This window comes from Tamandua tetradactyla, chromosome 15, assembly GCF_023851605.1.
Source record: "Tamandua tetradactyla isolate mTamTet1 chromosome 15, mTamTet1.pri, whole genome shotgun sequence".
Classification (NCBI taxonomy): Eukaryota; Metazoa; Chordata; class Mammalia; order Pilosa; family Myrmecophagidae; genus Tamandua; species Tamandua tetradactyla.
This window is the reverse complement of record NC_135341.1, coordinates 838,751-855,729: the sequence shown is the minus strand read 5'-3', so window position 1 is coordinate 855,729 and position 16,979 is coordinate 838,751. Positions and strand designations below refer to the sequence as shown.

Here is a 16,979-nt window from a genome sequence, read left to right as displayed (position 1 = left end):
CCAGGGTCTGAGGACAACTGTAAGTCTTATAGTCCTTGTTCTAAGAACTGTGCATGCATTGACAAATTTAAAGGAAAATGGCATGATGAGATATCTGTGTTCAAGTAAGCCCTTAAGGTTTAGGATACATTGACATTAGGAGTAAAGGGGTATATTAAGAGAAAATTTAGAACGGCACTGGTGAATTTTAAATATCCAAAGATGGATGTCTAAAAATCTTAATGAAAGAGATGAGATCTGTATCATAGGATCCAATATGGAAATTGAAATCAAGTATAATTTGATCCTCTTTTCTTGAATCCCACCTAGACTAAGGAGAGGTTACTTACATGAGGCCTCACTTGAATCATCTTGCAGGAGATCCCACTAGTGCAATCTGGTACAATTTGAGCATTAAATAAACAAAAGATGAGAATACATTGAATGAAATAGAATACATGTTTGAGTGCTGTAATATAGCCAGTGTGCAAGCAAACCCTTTGTAAGGCAGAAAGCCAAATAAAACATAGATCTCTGTTGGAAATGGAAAATATGACAGGATGGCAACCATTAGAGGGTGGTTGACTGGGTTGAAAGGATTGTGGATGGAGGATGAATGGAGACCATAGTATTGATACAATCTCAAAATACATCTTCATAAAATGACATTATAATACAAAGTGAAAGCATGCTTTTGCATATGGAAGGACTTCATGAAATTTCAACAGGTTATAAAACTCACATCACTGATGTGTGAGGAAGTGGATCTCAGATCATGCTTGATTGAATGCAGTAAGTAAAACATAGCTTCAAGCTGGATTTCTACTGGGAATGTTTGGGCCTAAATCTCAAAAGGGAACACTGAGCAGATTAAGGCTGGGTCACATGTGCTCCTTAAATTTGTTGAAGATGTAAAAATAAAAGAACCTCATGAGGAGTTCCATATTGAAGTCAACTGGAAAAAATAGATATTTTTAGACAGTTTGTGAAGGGTGGAACAATGGATAAAAGTTGAAGGGGTCTGTAAGTGGGTTTATAGCATTGAATCAAAGTTGATTTCTGATTTGAAGTCTTTTAGGAATATGCCTTTTTTGTCAATAAATACAATGGAGCATTTTTATGAAATGCTTGTTCATGATCAAATATGGTTAAATCCTAACACCTGGAGAAACTTAGTAATGGGATCAGGAAATCTTTGTACCTACTCTTGTAATTTTTTATATTATCTGATATTATTTCAAAATAAATTACTTCAAAAAACACCCATGTCCATCTCCCAACATCCCCCAAAACCCTATTAGGGCCTTAATTGCAAATCATTCCCTTTATAAACTCCTTTTTGGGAGGTTGAACATCAATGTTACATGACTGCTGAGAACATGGTATGTATTGTCATTCATTCAGAACCCTATTAATGTCTTTCAATAGTATTTTATGGTTTTCTTCACATGGGACTTTTCTTGTTAAATTTATTTTATTGTTTATGTTGCTGTTCTGAATAGACCATTTCCTTCAACTTCCATTTCTAGTTGTTTCTAGTTGTTCTCCAGTCTATTGCTAATTTGGAAAAAAAACTATTATTTTTGCATGTAGCCATTTTATCCAATTTTCTGATTAATTTTCATTTTGCTTTTAAGCTCTAGAAGTTTGTGTTTTCTATGTCTACAAATATATTATTGGCAAAAGGCAACCAACACATATTAATTGTATAAAGTTTTTAATCTTAATACATTTCTTTACCAGAAGCAAAACAATATTGAATAATAATGACATTAGTAGTAAAAACAAAAAGAAGTGTTTACAAAATCAAATGTTCTAAATGGAAGATTTCAAGATTATTTTTTAAAAAGTCATCAGTAGCCTGCATTTATTTTTTCTCCAGAGCAGATGCCTGGGCTATTATTCCTTTCTTCATATTAAGTAGTAGACTTTCTATTATAAAATATGTAATTGTATTTCTTTCCATAATGCCTGAGTTGCAAAACATCTCAAATAAAAACAGTGTAATTTATCTTCTTATATGATGCAGATATGAAAATTAAAGATTCTACAATTTTGTGAAATAAAAATAAAACATTCATTTCATTCTCATGGCACTAAAGTACTCAAATCTACCTAAATGTAATTCAACCAAAATTTTGGAGCAATCAGCCTTTTAAGAGTTTGGATGTTATTACATAGTAAATGTGTCATTATTATAATAATCATAGTATGTCATTGGTGTCCTGAATGATTTGGATTCTTTGTGGAAACAGTGAGGTGTTTGAATTTTCCCTGCTGCACATTTTGGAGACTGAATGCATTTTAACCAAGATTGAAAGCCACGGAGAAAACCGTATATTCTATAAATCCATTCTCTAAACCACGGATGTGCTACTACAGAATTTTTTGTGCCCACTGTGTTTTCAGGAGGTGGATCAGATTTTAGTCACATTTCTGCACTTGGCTTTTTTTTGCCTGTCTGTGTATGTGTGTTTCTCAGGATTATCTATCTCTTTGCACTTCAGCAGTCTTTTGAAATTCTTTGTATGCAGTATGACAGGGGTCACATTTCATTCTTTTCCTATGTAAGTATCCCTTTATAGCATCAGCATTTGATGAACTTTTTTGTTTGGTTTTGTTTCCCATTTGTTTGTTTGCATGTCTGTTTATTTAGGAAGTGCAAGGGCCAGGAATCAAACCCAGGATTCCTGCACAGCAGGCAAGAATTCTACCCCTGAACTACCCTCACACACACACCCACCTCAGTAGTCTTTTGATAGATATTAGTGACTTTTGGTAGATATTAGGGGAATGAGGCCATGACTTGATCATATCAAGGATTTGCAAGGTGGAGAAGTGCCACAGGCTATCAAATGTAAGGGTTTACTTTTATGTGCTAAGCTGAGAGGGTAACACATGTAATTAGGGCACTCATTCTTGTTGAAAAGTGATTACAAACATTTAGGAAACCTATTAGTCTGAGAAGATATACTGCACCAACAGAAATTAGTTAATAAATCTGAACAAAAATCCAAACAGTATACATAGATAGATGGTTCTTCGACCTATTCCACCTTCAGTGGATATCATTAGAATAAAACTTAACTAGACATAAATATATTATCAAATTTCAAATTAGAGAAAGAGAAAAGAAATTGCAAATGATTCATAACCTTTTGAAATAATGATACTTACAATAAATAGGCATATACAAAATGATGAGATTGTAGACTTACTGATTTCACCTTTCCAAGGAAATATACAAGACTAAGTGCAGATTCAGAGATTACATTTTCTACAGGAGAAATTTAGTCTCAGTGAACACATCTGAATGGCAAAAAAACAAAAACAAACAAAAAGCAGCCTCTGACATGGCTCTTCAATAAACTGATAATTTAAGTGCGGCACAAATTTCATCTTAGGTAGATTTAAACAGTATGCAATGCTAGGTATTGAAAATCACAGTAGTGTCTTGAGTATCAAAAACTAATTTCTGTTCATGCATAAATTTTACTCAAGGAAAGCATATCCACACTTGAAATTTGCATATTTGTTAAATTCACATGGCAAATAAGCAATTTAAAGTGTGCAATTCAGAGGCATTTAGGTCAGTCTCATTCTTTGCAATTATCACCTCTATCAATCTACCTTTATAATAGTATAGTATCAGTCACAATAAAACTAAAGTATTTTAATAAGCTAAACTTAAAAGTAACTTAAGGTCATTACTTAGGGATAAGAAATTGTAAAATGTCGCATTTGAAAACAGAAAAATTTTAAAAGTATATTTCAAAAACTTCACCCAAAAGTTTGCTTTTATTAAAGCCATGAAAGTAAAATTATTATGGATGATGGAATTTGGGGTAAATAACACGTAACATTAATATTGTGAGTTGTATTACACGTACTTGTAAACTCTTCAACATTTTTTCAACTACGTAATTTTTGCAGGAAAAATTAAACAAAAAAGTAAATAACAAAGGCATATACTATTTCCCATTTCACTTCGGACTCCGAGATGTGGCTCAGCCAGACTGGCTGGCCCCTCAAATGATCCACTAGAAGGTTGAAATATTTTACATATCAATTTCAGTATTTTATAATGATTTTCCCCTCTCTGTGTATCTCTATTAGGATTGTCACTGGAAAGCATAGATTCCATAAAATAATCCCAGGTTCTGTCCTGGCAAACCCCCCGATGGGCAGATACTTCACTAATCCTCTTGCTAATAAAGCAGAGAATGAACTACATGAAAAGAGTGCATAAAATGAAGATTCTGTGCTTGCTATTTAAAAATAAACCTCAGAGAACAGCAACAAAATCCCTACCCCAGTCTCGGGCATGAACACGAAGCAATTTACTTACATGCACGTGGCCCAAGTACTCCACGAACTATGGGCGCCTCCTCCGTGGGTCCCACAGGAAGAAATTGCTTGTCCTTCCCTGTGGTTGTGGCGCCCAGTGGGGGAAATGAACCAGGAGGTGTTTCCGGCATGGTTTGGTCAGAAAAAGTGTTTTCGCGCTCCCTCTGCTGGCTGGTGGTCCACAGTACAGGAAGTTTTGGGCCCTTCTTAATTGTGAAAATGTGCCTACTCCGTCAATGACTAAATAACTGAGACTGTATTCAGAATGTTCAATGTCTAGAGACTGAGCCTGGGTGAAATGAACTCCTCAGCAAGTCAATATTGAAGGTTCAGAAAGAAGGACCTGAAGAAAGAGCAAGAGCTCTGGAGTCCTCTCTATGACCTGACCCCTGTTCACATCAAAACCTTTGCCTCCACCCCCACCTGTCTGGACAATTCCAGGACAAAACTCCTAGTGCATCACAAAGGGTATCTGTGACCTCCAATAGGACTCTCTGTACTGGCCCCACTTAGCCAGAGTCCTTCCTACCTCCATTGCACCATCTTTCTGCCCTGTCCAGTTAAGAGATAACCACAGTTTTGTTAATGAAATTGTTGGACATCGAACCAAAACCAAAACCATTGCTTCCAATCCTAAAGAATACCATGGGCAATATATAAGATTCTACAAAGACTCATCCTGATAGAGGTGGGCTACACCTTAGCTGAGCTAGCTTCAACAAAACTACCTGCCATTGTGGCAATGTAAGAGGATATGACCAGTCCTTTTACCAAGAAATCATGAAAATCTGTTACAGCTAAGAGGTTGTAAATGTAAATAGTAGTGAGTGAGACCAGCATTGCAAAGTCAATAGCTGATCCCTTGGTAGCATGGAATGTTTCCAATGGGGAGGGATTGAAGGGCTCACAGGTGATAAGTAATTCATTTATCTGTGAAGTTCTGAGCTATGATCTTCTGCCAAGATTGCTTTAAGAATTAATGATCCTAGTAGCAAACTAACATTTAAGTGAAATGTCATGACCTGTTCTAGGCATTTTACAATATTAATTTTTTTTCTTTTTCTTGGGGGGGTTGCATGGGCTAGGACTTGAACCTGAGTCTCCTACATGATAGTGGGCATTCTACCACTGAAAAACACATAGACCTCAAATATTACTCTTCTTATGAATTCTCTGAGTTGGACACCATTACAATCAATCCACTTTCTGAAGAGGAAATGGAGAGACAGATGGGATAAGCAAGTTGCCCAAATGGGTCATCTAAGAAGGGACAGACCTGGTATTGAAATCAAGGTACTGCAGATGATATCACTGAGTTGTGAAACATAATGCCAGGAAAAGCCTTCCCAGATTTTCCCAAGAGGACCCTTGAAAGAAAGTTCCAGGCATGACTTGGGTGGTCCAGGTATCTTCAGTTACACTTGGAGGCTGAATATTTCAAATCCCTCTGTTACATCAATAAAAGAGATCTTGTATATATTCTTCATCTTATAGAGGTAAATATTCCTGTTATACAAATTCTTCACACCCTTTGGCTTCAAAATACTTATACATATGCTTATTTATGCATTATTTATACACATATATTTGTACAATTATTTATTTTTAATTTACACATGCAATAAACATGTGCATATACATATACATACACAGAAAATATAGCAATTTTTTTCAATTTTTAACATAATTGTTCTGTGCCAGCTTTACCGAGTGTCCTGTTAAATGAACTACAAAGTTTAAATTTCAAGAACCATCTTGAGACCTCAAGCCATGAGGAAGTGCAGAGAGCTGGTCTCTGAGTTAGTCTGCAAATATGTCACTTGATGACTCCTAAAATGCTCAAGTCTGAGAGAAGAAGTGGCATCTTGAAAATATATTTATATTGTACATTCAATACATTTTGTGCCTTATGGCGCACATAGTTGTTCCTATTCTGGGAAATGGAAATATCTGTGGAATAATCTTCCCTTCTTTGTTTCTTTTATTTTCTGATTTAAAAATGTGACATTTGTGCATATGAAACCATAGCTAGATCCTATCTTCCCTGATTTCTTACTCAGTGATCTGCAGAGAACCTAGCTTTGTAGCAACCACTCTGGATTTTTTTGAGGGCCTTTCAGGTATTCCAAGTTCAAGATAATAGGGTCTCTACATTGCACCACCTTTAATAATCAACTTCCCACATCAGCATCCCAAGCGCTTTTGTCCAACTCATAGTGTAAAGATCTGTAAGTAGAGGTATATAGGAGGCCTTTCCAAGAATGTTTGAGTAAAAACATTAGAGGATATGAAAACACTCAACAGTTGAGAAATCCAGTCCCTCATTTCTTCTACTGAGAAAACTCTAACCAATCATTAGGTATAGGGAGACATTTTATTTTATGTTTTCCATGGGAGTAGTCAAGTCAAAGGTCTGCTATCACATTATCTTGTAACCTGGAGTTCATGGTTAAAAGTCAGGATTGAGGGATGGGGATCAAAGCACAGGGGAATATGGATTTTACCCATCAGCCATGTGCTATGGGCTTAGGAAGCTCCTGCTGCAACACAGCTATAACTATAGATTTTGATAATTAATCTTCAGGTTAAATGATCCATTCCTACTATTCCAGGTGCTACCTATTGGAAGCTTAATTTCACACATCAACAGCAGATACATACAGAAGTTATTTTCATTTGACTGGCCAATACTGCAAAGATTAAGATGGAAAAATATGGATGAACCATACATGTCATAACTCTGATATGTGAATTGTGGCACAATGTTTTAAAGGGAGACTCATAAGGCAAATTGTTACCCTGGCACTTCACAGAGTTTTTAAAACTCAGAATAGACCACAGAAGAGTTAAAAGAGAGCACATGTAGTATTCTGAACCATTTAATTGGTTTCCACCCAAACCTACTAGTAGTCCCATGAGTCAGGTTGTTTACCTTCTCTTTATATATGGATGGTGGCAGAGATGGAGAGAGAGCTACTGACATGGTCCAGATTCAGTATCCAGATGAGACCCATACTATGGCACTTGATTACACCTTGAAGGTGTAATCAAGGAGTTTGAGGTGGATCAGATACTATGATATAAGTCATTTTAGGAACCTCATTTTTCTCAGCATAAAACAAGCTTTGCAATTCTAACTGTTCATAGTTCACTTCCTTGGGACAATGTTTCCATGTCATAATAGCAGCGAACATAGTAAAGTTGCAAGAATGACAAAAGAGGTTTCTTTACTTATATCATGCAATCCCTCCAACCTCCATTCTAGTGAGCACCTGGCAGAGATTCCACGGTGCAAGAAAATTGTTAAACTTTCACACAAAATGATGTAAAAAAGTGCTGCAACCTGCAGGTAGAAAAGGAAAGTGCCCCTGATACAAGCTTAAAATTGGTGCCATAAAAGTAGAATCAAGTTTAAATAAATAATGGTTAGGGTCATTGAGAAGTAAAATGTAGTAAAAAAAATGTGAATTAGTTAGACTATCCAGATAGGCTGTAACTTCTGGAATATTCAATCAGCTGAGAAATGGGGGAGAGGCCTGTGAGCTAAGCTTAGGATATAAATACCTGTGGCATTCTATAGTTTAGCACGCTGACCACCAGATTTTTTTGGGGGGGGGGGTACCTGTTCTTCCAAAAACATGAATACATTCTTTTCTTCTCCCCAATTGGGTGAGCACTTATTCTCCTTCAAGTACCATGCTCTTTTTGACAATTTGGGGATCCAAGGCTTAAGGAGGACCCCCTGGGATGATGAAGGGAGCCCCACTGATTAAGCAATCACATACTCTGCCATGGGGGCCCACGTCTGGCAGCCAGAAGGACCTGAGACCAGATGCTTAAATACACCAGTGTAAAGAATAAAGGGGAAATATCTGCTTCACAGTATCCAGGTAACTCTTTGCACAGACCAAGGTAAGAAAAATATTATTAAGTATTACCATGGTGGTCGGGATGAATGACGATGAGCATGGCCATAAGCAAGTGCAGAGATCCAATCCATGGTTTCCTTCTCCAGTGAGGGTAAGGGCTGGAGTTGAACAAAGCAAGATGGTGTGGAAACAAAGGAAACCAGTCAAGACTCAGAATAGGTAGAGGCAGTTGGCCAGTCAGGAGAAAAGGGGGGGGCTGTAAAATCTCTCCCCCAAGAACATTCCCCTGGATAGTCCATAGGGAGAAGCTGGAGCATTGGCAGACCAGGGGGAAGAAAATGTACATTTGAACAAAAGAAAGCATTGTGTGGCCCAATGCATTCTGCCCTAAGTACAGGACAAATGAGGATTGACTTTATTCAAGATCTTTACAGTCTCACTATACAGGGGATAAAATTGGCTGTACCCAAATCTGAGAACCTAAATAAAGCCTTTGAGGTGGCTCAAGGAAAATACAGCTTAAACTATCCAGTTATTTGTAATCCTTAAAAGGGACTTGAAGAAGATACCCAGAGTTACTTGTATTCTAGTAATTTTCTAGTTTTGTCTCTTTGGTTCAATAGAACTATTTCAAACTTGTACATGACCATTTGATGCAGAGTCTGGGTTTCTGTAATAAATCCCTTTGACAAATGCAGGTATTGCAGATTTGCTACTAACAAGTGTGAAGCAAATGGGTGGATAAAACTATCTTGATGTGGGGGCATTTTCCTGCAGGAATTCAGTCTCAATGAAAGTGTCAATGCAGGAATTGGACTCCTAGGAGGGTTATGGTGTCTTCTAAATGGACCTGCCACCTGCTTCTGAGCAATAAGGTTGGCATTGTTTGAGGTGGCAGAAAAGATTCCTGCTTTCTGATTTATTTAGGCAAGTACCTAAGCCAAGGGGAGGTTGGGTGATTAAAGAGACACAAGGGATATTTGGTTAAACTAAAGATGCATCTTTTCCATGAAAACCTGTTGGGTATTAAATATTTCTGAGGGATGAACTTCAACAAAACTCCCTCTGCTTACCTCCAAAAGTTGACGGACCAAATAAGGAAATATTCAAGGATGGACCCTGATAGTCCTGTGATGCAAGGATGTAAAGGGGTCTTGGGCAAACACTCAGAAAAATGCCAAAAAAATAGATAGGTAGAAGAATAAACAACTAGGAGAATTATTAAGAAAGTCTCAGAGGGTATTTTACTTGTGATGTTTTGCTGAATTTAACTTCACTGATGATGGTGGAGCTTAAGAGCCAATCAGACTCCTTTCTTTGCTTCTACATTTGATTTTAGATGCAGGATCACCTGTTCTTTCTTTGGAACAAGTGTGGGCATTTGTTTGTTGTTTGTCTGCTTTGAGGTGTTGTATAAAAGGGAGGTGGGAAGCAGGTGAACAAGGGGTGTTCAAAACTGCTCAGTATCAGTGCTGTAGAAATGAATGGTGCTGAAGTGTTGGGCCCATACCTGGCCATCCCGGGCAGTTGGGTTGTGCATCAGAGGGACGATGGGGACAGGAGCAGGATTGGTTGTTGCTGCCTCACATCACCAACCCTAATTCCCCAACCCCATGGAAGTTAGGCCACGATGAATAAGAGAGCCACTGCAGTAAGCCTTGAAGCCTAGGGTTCAGACCTGGCTTTAGCTGCCTTGGTGGTAAAGGCAAATATTTAAATAAGAACTTTGAAGGCTGAAATAGAGAAGGATTCTGTGTGAACAGCAATTGAGCATGGGTAAGTCAGTCCTGAGAGCACAGGCTTGGCAACTGCCTGGCTCCCTCTTCTAATACCCCAAAACCTCTGCCATGCATGGCCCACCCCAAGTCTCCCAGGACTGTCGGCCACTGGCCCTTCTGGTGGGGACCAGTACCAGGAGCTTGGCTGAGGGGCCAGTGCAAATGCAGGCTTCATGTTCCCAGGCTGTCCACCCAGTGCAGAAACCAAGTCACGTAACTTCATGGCTTTTTGTGTCTTGCCATTGGTTACAGTGGGTTTTGAGAATGGAAAAGGAAAGCAGAAACAAGTTAAAATCATATTAAGCACAGTCAACCACATGGTCAATAAAGGATTAAAGATAAAGCAAGAAGGAAACAGGCAGAGGTGAAATACAGAAACAGTCTGGACCAAAGGGGATAAAGGTGTGAGGCGGGCAAAAGTCTCAGCAATGGGAAACCTGGCCATCTCAAAATGAAATGCCTGAATTTAAAGAAAGAAAATCAGGGGATATCCATAACAAATTTTAAAAATTAGGGAGGTTAAGGCCTCTTTTTCTCAAGAACCCATCAGAAGTCTTTGATATATCTAAAGGTGGACCCATATCAAGAAGAACTGACATTTTCTAAGGGTAGCTTGATCTCCTGCAACTCTTATCACAAAGGGAATCAAACTCACAATAGCCCCTCACAGTTTCAGGGGTAAAAGGGAAAAGATTTAAAGTCTCCATTTTCAAACTTACTGATATCTATTGGGAAGATAACCAAATTATAAACATTACTTTCCAGAACTGGGAGTAGCTTTTGAGGAAAGAATCTAATAAAATCCATGGTACTGGCTAATGGACATAACCCCAAACTTTTGCATGGAGTAGCAGTGAGAGTGTTGATGCATCTGTATATAAATAAAGCCACTGCCAATCAAGACCAGGAGGGCAAGAGAAGGGACATATTGAAGGAAAATGGCTTTGGAGGCAAAACAATGGAGGTTCAGAAATAAAGTTGGGAGGCTTTGGGCCACACAAGCACTTGGAGAGGGTGGCTTTCCCCAAGGACAGAGGATGGGCCTCCACCTCATGGTGGGGGAGTGGTGCCATCCAGGCCTTGTAGAGAGGGTTGGGCACATTCCTTGGGGATTGGGGTGAGTTTGGCTGCAACCACATGAAGGAGTTGAGCATATGCCCCAGAATTGGAGGAGGGCCAGGGTGCCACCCCAATGCTTGGAGAAGGTGGATCCAGGAGGCATGTGGTCTCCCCAGTGTTCCCCAAAGTTGCATTCTGAGAGAAGTGGGTTAATGTGTAGGCCCTTGGAAAGGGTGGGACTGCCACTTTCTGAAGTCCTAAGGATAAATGACTCTTAGATTTTGAAGTCTACTGGAGTTTGCCCTGTGGTTTTTCAAGGCTGCTTGTGTCTGGTAACCCCTGTGTTTCTTCCAATTTCTCCTTATGGTTGAAATGGGAATATGTATCTTATGGCTGTCCCTCCTTTGTATGTTGACAGCAGATGACTTTTTCTGAATTTTGCAGGTCCAGAGCCAGAGGAGGGTTTTGTGTTAGGACAGACCATGCCTGTAGATGACTTTGCAAAGGACCTCTTCCCTAAAAACTATATACTGGCTTTGTCCTCTACTCTGTCAGCCCTTGGGCACCTTGGCTTGCCAGCTCAGACTCCACCTCTTGAATTTGCTGCCCATCAACACCAACCTGACAGTTGGGTCCTCATCAAATTGTGGAAAGTATCAAAACTCCAACTGGCCTGGGAATGATGTTGACAGTTGAATGACCATCTGGATGGCAGAGAAAGGCTGGACATACTACACTAAAGTGAAAGGGCCAATACCTAAGCCAGATGATAAGTATCCAACAACACAGTCTGATTCCTGGGAAATAACTCCAACTTTGGACCTTTTAAAATCATGTTAAAGAGACAATAGTTGGGAGAGTAAAATTTTTTATTTTTTTAATTTTGGGTTTGGATTTTGTTCTTTAATATAACATAGTTAATAGTGACCCTGGTCAAAGTAAAGTCTTATCCAAAGAAGACAGATGAGGGATCTGTGGCCCAGTTTAAAAATGAGAAATATTATACTAGTCATAATGCTCCAAATTGGGAATGCAATAAGCCCTATCAAATTAGTAATGCATGTAACTGAAGTTTAAAGCCCCATACTGTACAGTTTGATGAAAGGTAAACGCTGCAAAGTCACCAGGAAGGAGGTGGAACAAAGGGGTTTAAGCAAAGGCTTTATTTCAGGGGGAAACAGAGTCACCCAGACAGCATTTCAAGAGAAAGAGAACGATGGTTACACCAAGATGGTGGGTGGGGATAGGTTTTTAAGGTTTAAGGTCTAAAAGTTGGGGGCAAGTGTTAGGCAAATCCTTTTCAGCTAGTTTTCAGAAATAGGAGGTTAAGTTTGGTGTTGCAAGCTTTCCATTGGTAAATTTTAAAATTCCAACACTGCCTTAAGCATGCAGGGTTATAAATGCTGGAAGCCAAATAATAAATGAGGGGAGTTTACACAAGAATTCATTTGCTGGAGAGTGAAGGCTGATAATGACTAATAACTGAAAGAAAGCAGCTGATTGAGGTTGAAGGTGATGCCGAGCTGAGGCAGTTTGGGGTAAGAGGGGCTTTCTAAAATATTTGCCAGGAGTAGCTTACATCCTGGGGGAAGGGGTCTTATCTTCCAGGCCTTACATTTCATGCTTGACAAATAATAGATTGCAGAGTCTTAACAAATCAATGTCAATTGGGTGGGAAAAACAAATACTAGTGTCCAGAGCCAGTAAGGGTTGGTACAGTCAAGCCTCTCATTGCCCAACCTGGAATGATGTATGATGGACTACCCAATTTCAAGGATGAAATGTGAACATGGAATTAATTTCACAAACCTAAAGGCATGTAACCTCGTGATAACTATCAAGAAAACAAACAAATATCTAACAGGGGGTGCAACAGAGATGCAATAATAGTTAACAGACTATATGGGAAGGGGGCAAACCTCACTGAAAAACATCCACTAAAAAGGTTCAGGATACAAGTTCTTTCCCTAGCCAATAACTCTCTCTCCAATTAACTCTTCAATAGTGCCTAAGGATTCAACTAAAAATTAGTTTCCCAATACAGAATAGTTCCAAGGTTGTCTGGGCAGATAGAACAGAAAACTTGGAGAAAACCATAGTGTAGGGATAGGATAGGATGCAAAAAAAGAAATGTCTGGGTGGAATGGATCATATATCCAGTCCAGAGTATATACAAAAGCAACTGCTATGTGTGTGCAACAGGCCGACCCACTGTTCTTGTTGTGTCCTTTCCAAAAGTTATGGAGGAACACAAAAGGAGTCCAAGTACATGGTACTTTTTCAGAATACTACTCCTGTCAAAAATTGAAGTATATTGCCCTCCCTTTTCCCTCTAATCAGGGATGGAAAAGTCAAAGTCATACTGGCTTCTTGCCTCAGTTAAGGAAATCACTCTGCCTGTCTCTCTAGATGGGAAGAAGGGCTCTAGGTCCTTGGGACAATGGCCTCATGTATCCAAACATGAGGTGTGACTGAGGACAGTAATAGCAATTTCTCCAGTTTAACCACAACATAAGCAGGCCTTTGGTGGTATTGTGAAAAGGGCATCATTCAACCTGTTTTTCCAAAGAAGGTGAGAAGGAACTGTGCTCTGGTCCAATTGGCCATCCTATTCACCCTGACATTTAAAAAGGAGGAAGACTGAGTTAATTTTAAAAGTATAGGGGATCTGAGGGAAATCTCAAATGAGTTTAAGGTTAGAAAATAAGTAGCTGAAGAATTTAAATCATTCTTATTTTGGTGCTCACAATCAACAAAAATGTATATTGGATTAATCAAATTAATTGCCAAGTATGCAATTGAAGGAAGATCAGAAGAGGTGTATATTACTAGCCAAATGGCATGGAAAAATAATATTGCCCTAGACATGATATGAGCTGAGAAGGAAGACATTAGCTTAATGGCCATTGGTAGTTATATATTTATCTCCAAATAATTCAACCCCAAACAGAACACTTAGCAAAGCTCTACAATTCTTATCTAAAGAATGGGCCAAAAAAATTCAGGCATAGATGACCCCCTCATGGGTTGTTTAAAAGAAAACCAGGCTAGGAAATGGAAGGGGTGGCACTATCCATGTTAACTTCTTTTTTTTTATTTTTTATTATTTTTTATTAATCAAAAAAAGAAAAGAAATTAACACAACATTTAGAAATCATTCCATTCTACACATGCACTCGGTAATTCTTAGTATCATCACATAGATGTATGATCATCATTTCTTAGTACATTTGCATCGATTTAGGAAAAGAACTAGCAAAACAACAGAAAAAGATACAGAATGTTAATATAGAGAAGAGAATTAAAATAATAATACTAATAAAAATATATATATATAAAAAAAGGAAAAAGAAAAAAAACAAAAACAAAAGATACAAACAAACAAACAAAAAACTATATTTCAGGTGCAGCTCCATTCAGTGTTCCAACATAGTTACATTACACTTAGGTATTATTGTGCTGTCCATTTTTGAGTTTTTGTATCTAGTCCTGTTGCACAGTCTGTATCCCTTCAGCTCCAATTACCCATTATCTTACCCTGTTTCTAACTCCTGCTGGTCTCTGTTACCAATGATATATTCCAAGCTGATTCTCGAATGTCGGTTCACATCAGTGGGACCTTACAGTATTTGTCCTTTAGTTTTTGGCTAGACTGACTCAGCATAATGTTCTCTGGGTCCATCCATGTTATTACATGCTTCATAAGTTTAGTCTGTCTTAAAGCTGCATAATATTCCATCGTAGGTATATGCCACGGTTTGTTTAGCCACTCGTCTGTTGATGGACATTTTGGCTGTTTCCATCTCTTTGCAATTGTAGATAATGCTGCTATAAACACTGGTGTGCAAATGTCCGTCTGTGTCTTTGCCCTTAAGTCCTTTAAGTAGATACCTAGCAGTGGTATTGCTGGGTCATAATCCATTCTGCCAGCCTATGTCTTTTGATTGGGAAATTCAGTCCATTAACTTTTAGTGTTATTACTGTTTGGATAATATTTTCCTCTACCATTTTGGCTTTTGTATTATATATATCATATCTGATTTTCCTTCTTTCTACACTTTACTCCATACCTCTCTCTTCTGTCTTTTCGTATCTGACTCTAGTGCTCCTTTTAGTATTTCTTGCAGAGCTGGTCTCTTGGTCACAAATTCTCTCAGTGACTTTTTGTCTATAAATGTTTTAATTTCTCCCTCATTTTTGAAAAACAATTTTGCTGGATATAGAAGTCTTGGTTGGCAGTTTTTCTCTTTTAGTAATTTAAATATATCCTCCCACTGTCTTCTAGCTTCCATGGTTTCTGCTGAGAAATCTACACATAGTCTTATTGGGTTTCCCTCGTATGTGACAGATTGTTTTTCTCTTGCTGCTTTCAAGATCCTCTCTTTCTCTTTGACCTCTGACATTCTAACTAGTAAGTGTCTTGGAGAATGCCTATTTGGGTCTATTCTCTTTGGGGTGCGCTGCACTTCTTGGATCTGCAAATTTAGGTCTTTCATAAGAGTTGGGAAATTTTCAGTGATAATTTCTTCCATTAGTTTTTCTCCTCCTTTTCCCTTCTCTTCTCCTTCTGGGACACCCACAACACGTATATTTGTGCGGTTCATATTGTCCTTGAGTTCCCTGATACCCTGTTCAAATTTTTCCATTCTTTTCCCTATAGTTTCTGTTTCTTTTTGGAATTCAGATGTTCCATCCTCCAGTTCACTAATTGTAGCTTCTGTCTCTTTAGATCTACCATTGTAGGCATCCATTGTTTTTTCCATTTTTTCTTCTTTGTCCTTCACTCCCATAAGTTCTGTGATTTGTTTTTTCAGATTTTCTATTTCTTCTTTTTGTTCAGCCCATGTCTTCTTCATGTCCTCCCTCAATTTATTGATTTGGTTTTTGAACAGTTTTTCCATTTCTGTTCGTATATTCAGCATTAGTTGTGTCAGCTCCTGTATCTCATTTGAACTATTGGTTTGTTCCTTTGACTGGGCCATATCTTCAATTTTCCGAGCGTCATCCATTATTTTCTGCTGGTGTCTGGGCATTTGATCACATTTCCCTGGGTGTGGGACCCGGCTGGTTGAAAGGTTTTTCTGTGAAATCTCTGGGCTCTGTTTTTCTTTTCCTGCCCAGTAGGTGGCGCTCGTGGCGCTCGTCTGTCTGCGGGTCCCACCAGTAAAAGATGCTGTGGCTCCTTTGACTTGCCAATCCAAATCTCGCAGTTGGCCCGGGAAACCGCACGTGGAGGGGGGGTCGCCAGCCGCAGCGGCTTGGGGGAGTGCCGGTCCAAATTGCCCAGCTGGCCCCAGACGCCAAGCGTGGCAGGAGGGCCCCGCTATCCAACATTCCCAGTCAGACCAGGGAGCCACGTGCGTGGAGGGGAACCCAGTCACCAGCCGCCCCGGCCGGGAAAACGCGCACCCCTCGGGTATCTCACCGCAGCGGATTCTCCCTGCCCGTTCAGCCATTCCAGAATGGGGTATGCTGTCTTTTTGGTCTCTGTTGTGGCTCCGGGAGCTGTTTCGTATTGTTTCTGTTTCTTTAGTTGCTTTTCTGGAGGAGGAACTAAGACCTGCACGTCTTACTAAGCCGCCATCTTCTCCCTATCCATGTTAACTTCTTTAATCATCCTTGCGGGGTACTCATAGCACTTGAGTGCTTCATTATCCCATGTGCCTGAGGATTAGTTCAGAGACTCATTGAGGCTGCCTTAATCAAGCAAATGCCTATTTAGTACAATTTCCTTAGAAAAGAAAATCGCTATAATGAGAAGTGTGAAAATGTTCTTATCAAATTTGAAGAAAGAATAAAATGTATAAACTAAAAAAGTTCTAAAAGAAAGAGGGAGATTTGTAAGAAAATTAAGTTTTTCTTTCACACAAGATGGTGCAAGAAGGGGCTGCAGAACAACTTACGGAGCAGGGAAGGAGAGCACCTCTGATGTAACCCTAGAATTGGC

At 39.0% G+C, this 16,979-nt stretch overlaps 1 long non-coding RNA gene across 1 annotated transcript in view; it reads right to left on the bottom strand.

Moving 5' to 3' along the window:
• Nucleotides 1-4,410, bottom strand: part of LOC143656895 (uncharacterized) — a 56,978-nt gene extending 52,568 nt beyond the window's left edge. Inside the window, exon 1 of the long non-coding RNA XR_013162622.1 lies at nt 3,157-4,410. This is a non-coding gene — a long non-coding RNA (uncharacterized LOC143656895). The remainder of the gene's footprint in view (nt 1-3,156) is intronic.
• Nucleotides 4,411-16,979: the final 12,569 nt, after the last annotated feature.